This window comes from Rhipicephalus microplus, unplaced genomic scaffold (genome assembly GCF_043290135.1).
Source record: "Rhipicephalus microplus isolate Deutch F79 unplaced genomic scaffold, USDA_Rmic scaffold_763, whole genome shotgun sequence".
NCBI lineage: Eukaryota > Metazoa > Arthropoda > Arachnida > Ixodida > Ixodidae > Rhipicephalus > Rhipicephalus microplus.
In genome coordinates this window covers 1-5,000 of record NW_027465319.1, presented here as the reverse complement: position 1 = coordinate 5,000, position 5,000 = coordinate 1, and the positions used below count along the sequence as shown (strand labels likewise).

The following is a 5,000-nucleotide window of genomic DNA, read 5'->3' as shown; positions in this document are numbered from 1 at the left end:
TGTACAGGGCCACTTCTTCACAAGGCTGGCAATCGGCTTCCCCGCTGCACGCGTGCGGCGCACAACCGGTGTGACGTGGAAGTGACGGGACACGTTCGTAAACCCATCGCGAACCGAGTACGACGCCCTACCAAGTGCGCCCGCAACCCTGTACAGGGTCACATCTTCACAAGGCTGGCAAGCGGCATTCCGCTGCGCGCGTGCGTCGTCCGAGCAGTTGCGTGATAAACGACCGTGTCGAAAGCCCAAACACCGCCGAGGCCAGTCGCCGCCGCCGCAAGGGCAGCCACGCAGCCTGGCGAGAGGCATCGTCTCGTGTAGCGTCGCCCCCGCCCCAACTGGAGTGGCCCAGTTTTTTGAACGGGACGGGAACTGCGAAGCACTTAGACCGACGGCGGACTACGACGAGAACGCCTTAAGCTTCGCCAACGTTTCGCCAACTCGTGCGGGAGACTTTTTCCGCTTCGCGGCAAGTCGTCGCGCCGTGCTCTCCGCATCAACCGCGTACGCAGCGAACCGCAAACGTCGGGCGCAGCCTCCTCACCTCCCTGCGCTTTGCGCGCGAACGTTCCCTGTTCGCGCGGCAAAGCCTGGAGGAGGCACGGCCCCGCAGCGTGTTCGAGCGCCCGGTCTACGGGACACCCTGCTTACTTCGAGGGCAACAAGCGCAACGCAAGGCTGCGATCTCGCGCACTTTGCGCACGGCTGGAGAAGCTTTGCTGGCCGGCTTTCGCTCCTCGTGTTTACCGTGCGTTAAAGTTGCGCGTCCGTGGCTCTCGCAGCTCTTGCGCGCCCGGTCGCAGAGAGGAGTACGCAACCTCGACCGCACTTTCCCTGCAGGCTTCCTTCCGACTCGAAGTCCTGCGGCGGTCTCAACGAGGTGCCACATCCTCAATGCAGTCGGTCGCCCCCGTTTCGGTTGGGCTCTGGCACGACGGTCGCCACCGTCTCGCCCTTGAGTGGCCGCTGTTGGCGCTCGCTGTGAGGTGTTCAGCGTGCTGTCCGTGTTGCCGACGCGGTCAAAACGAGTCGACGGCTCACGTTCCCTTGTGCGCCGAAGGCTCTCTTGATATGTGATCCGACCCTCAGACAGACGAAGCCAAGGGAAGACCCAAGGCCGCAATGTGCGTTCAAAGAATCAGTGCTCAGTGTGTCCTGCAATTCACACCAAGTCTCGCAGCTGGCTGCGTTCTTCATCGACCCGAGAACCGAGTGATCCACCGCTTAGAGTCGTGAAAAAGTGTTTGTTCAATTCCGTACAGTCAAAACCAAACGTTTCTGGCACTCGGCCAAACAGTGGCCAAGAAGGGCGCTTTTCAGCGCACGCTTGGACTCCAAAACTCTGCCGCGCCTTTTTCGGCTGCCGCAAATCGAGCAAACGGTGTGTTTCGGACGGCGTTTCGCTTCCGCTACTTGCGAGTGCTTTCGTGGTCCACCCCTCTATAAATACTCGGGAGGCGTCGAAGCCGGTTCTCCAAGCCGGACCCGTAGGTATCGTTGTGTGCTCGCTCTCATTGGCCCGCCTAACCAGAAAATGCCTGCGGTACACCCATTTGGATAAGAGTGCACGCAGATGCGGGCCTCGACGGCTACACATTTCCTCGGGCGGCCGCCTCCCGGCCTCCGTGGAGCGCGGGATGCACGGTCCCATCGACAAGCCTCTCCCGTTTTTACCGTGGCGTCGCGGTTCACCACGGCGGGCGGGTCGGTCTCCTCCGCATAAAAAGGGGGACCCCCGCTTTTTGTTCCACGAAATCGCACAAGCTTTTTTCGCATCCACGGTTTGCCACCGCACACCAAAATGCCGATCCGGCTGCCTACTTTAGCCAACAGGTGGAGCCAGGCGCGCCGTACTTGCGCGGCACTTCCCACGTCCACCGAAGTCGGTGCCAAGGACCACTTTCGGCGCCGGAGCCGCGTACGAGCCTACTCGAGGCGGAAGAACGAAGCCAGCAAGGGCCTGGCCGCAAGTGCGTTCAATTGTCGGGACGTCCAAGTCCCTCGTTCTTCCGTGCTTCCTCTTTCGGCAAGTCGTTGCGGCACCTTCCCAAAGCGCGCAGACCCGCTAATCGCGACGAGCGCGACGTGGCCGTGCCGCCTTTCCCTCGGCAGCAAGCAAAACGCCTGGCAACGTCGACGCTCCCCTAACCGCGATCTCGCACCGTGTTTCGTGTGGCGAATTCAAAAGCCGGCCGGCGCTGCTGCAACCATTACGGTCGGTACGCATACGCCGCGGAGGGCGGGACGGTCATCGGAGCGTGCGGTTCCTCCATCGAGTACTGCGCACCTCGGCCGTCGCATCGCCGTGCCATGACCGGCCGCGCGTCAACGCGAACCGGTGCCAGCGAGATCCCTCGCCTGCAAGAACCGACCGGCAGCCTCCGTCACCCGAGGACGCGGAGGCGCTTGCCGCGGACGGCGGGACGGTATGCACTGGTGCACAGCGGACCCGTCACATCGCCAGTTCCTTGACCGACCGCCGACGCTTGTGCCGTTCCTCTCGTACTTGGCAGTCGCCGCGCGATTGTCGGGTCTCGTTCTTGCACGCTCGAACGGTCGGGAGGGCACTCGGCTGGCGTTTCGGGAACGCGCAGCCTCGCCTTCTACCGACGTAACCACGACTCGCCGTTCGCGCTCCGCCGCTCCTGTTTACAGTACTAGGCGGTCCCGCAGCGGTCGGGTCGCGCATTTCGAGCGCTTCGAGCCACGGTGCAGTGGCGGGTCGAAAGCCGACCTATGAGTGCGTTGCGCCGTTTGTACCCGCGTCCGCCACCTGGCCGACCGTCCAAGGTCGCGGTGTTGGCGTCCGCTGGGCGCAACAATTTGTCACGGGGTGCCGCTCCACATTCAGGCAGCCCCGTGGGGAAAAGCCGACCCCGCGTCCAAACGGGGTCAGCGGCAGAAAGTGTCGGGCGCAGACGCAGCTGAGGCGCTCACCCTTCACAATCCGTTAATGATCCTTCCGCAGGTTCACCTACGGAAACCTTGTTACGACTTTTACTTCCTCTAAATGATCAAGTTTGGTCATCTTTCCAACAGACCGGCGCAACCGAAAGGCCGCGCCGGACATCGGTCCGAAGACCTCACTAAATCATTCAATCGGTAGTAGCGACGGGCGGTGTGTACAAAGGGCAGGGACGTAATCAACGCGAGCTTATGACTCGCGCTTACTGGGAATTCCTCGTTCAAGGGGAACAATTGCAAGCCCCTATCCCAATCACGAAAGAAGTTCCACGGGTTACCCAGTCTTTTCAGACAGGGATAAAGACACGCTGCTTCCTTCAGTGTAGCGCGCGTGCGGCCCCGGACATCTAAGGGCATCACAGACCTGTTATTGCTCTGTTTCGTGCGGCTAGGAGCCGCTTGTCCCTCTAAGAAGGTTGTAAGGTGCTGGGAACCCCGCACCTATTTAATAGGCTAGAGTCTCGTTCGTTATCGGAATTAACCAGACAAATCGCTCCACCAACTAAGAACGGCCATGCACCACCATCCACCGAATCAAGAAAGAGCTCTCAATCTGTCAATCCTCCCAGTGTCCGGGCCGGGTAAGTTTTCCCGTGTTGAGTCAAATTAAGCCGCAGGCTCCACTCCTGGTGGTGCCCTTCCGTCAATTCCTTTAAGTTTCAGCTTTGCAACCATACTTCCCCCGGAACCCAAATACTTTGGTTTCCCGGAAGCTGCCCGCCGAGTCATTTGAGTAACTCAGGCGGATCGCTGGTTGGCATCGTTTATGGTCAGAACTAGGGCGGTATCTGATCGCCTTCGAACCTCTGACTTTCGTTCTTGATCAATGAAAACATTCTTGGCAAATGCTTTCGCAGTAGTTCGTCTTGCGACGGTCCAAGAATTTCACCTCTAGCGCCGCAATACGAATGCCCCCGTCCGTCCCTCTTAATCATTACCTCGTATTCCAAAAACCAACAGAACAGAAACGAGGTCTTGTTCTATTATTCCATGCAAGTTTATTCAGGCGACTCGCCTGCGTTGAGCACTCTAATTTTTTCAAAGTAAAAGCACCGGCCATCTCGAGGCACACAATGAAGTGCACCAAGAAAGAACCGGCATGATGTTCAGTCCGAGCCGTCGCATCGGGTAGATGCACTACTCGTCTGGAACTGAGATCCAACTACGAGCTTTTTAACCGCAGCAGCTTTAGTATACGCTATTGGAGCTGGAATTACCGCGGCTGCTGGCACCAGACTTGCCCTCCAATTGATCCTCGTTAAAGGATTTAGAGTGTACTCATTTCAATTACGGGGCCTCAAAAGAGTCCCGTATTGTTATTTTTCGTCACTACCTCCCCGTGCCGGGAGTGGGTAATTTGCGCGCCTGCTGCCTTCCTTGGATGTGGTAGCCGTTTCTCAGGCTCCCTCTCCGGAATCGAACCCTGATTCTCCGTTACCCGTAACAACCATGGTAAGCAAGTAACCTACCATCGAAAGTTGATAAGGCAGACACTTGAAAGAAACGTCGCCGGCTCGTGGCCATGCGATCAGCACAAAGTTATCCAGAGTCACCACACAATACGGGCCGAAACCCGATCGATCTTGGTCTAATAAAAGCACCCGTTACCCAAAGGGCTCCAGGCTCACTGCATGTATTAGCTCTAGAATTGCCACAGTTATCCAAGTAGGAAGAAACGATCTAAGGAACCATAACTGATTTAATGAGCCATTCGCGGTTTCGCCTTATTTCGGCATGTACTTAGACATGCATGGCTTAATCTTTGAGACAAGCATATGATTACTGGCAGGATCAACCAGGTAATCGTTCGACTGCGCGTCCGTCCTCGCCCTCGGCGGGCCGGACGCAGTCTGTGTGCGGCGGAGGCCACCTTCAGGCGCCCCAACACGCTTATTTTGCACTCCGAGATGACGGCGTTCGAGCTCGCTACGGCACAACCTTCCCGAAAGACGAGTGGGAGCCGTGCGGCAAGAAGCACGTTCATGCTCGCTCTTTTTCGTTGCATCGACTCGGTCGCGCCGTGCGGGTTGCCCAAG

At 58.2% G+C, this 5,000-nt stretch overlaps 2 non-coding genes across 2 annotated transcripts; both read right to left on the bottom strand.

The window, feature by feature from the left end:
- Window positions 1-1,079: 1,079 nt before the first annotated feature.
- LOC142795616 (5.8S ribosomal RNA) lies at window positions 1,080-1,232 on the bottom strand. The gene has a single exon (XR_012893165.1). It is a non-coding gene; the product is annotated as a 5.8S ribosomal RNA (ribosomal RNA).
- A 1,719-nt stretch (window positions 1,233-2,951) lies between these two features.
- On the bottom strand, window positions 2,952-4,766 carry LOC142795620 (small subunit ribosomal RNA). The gene has a single exon (XR_012893169.1). It is a non-coding gene; the product is annotated as a small subunit ribosomal RNA (ribosomal RNA).
- Between the last annotated feature and the right edge of the window lie 234 nt (window positions 4,767-5,000).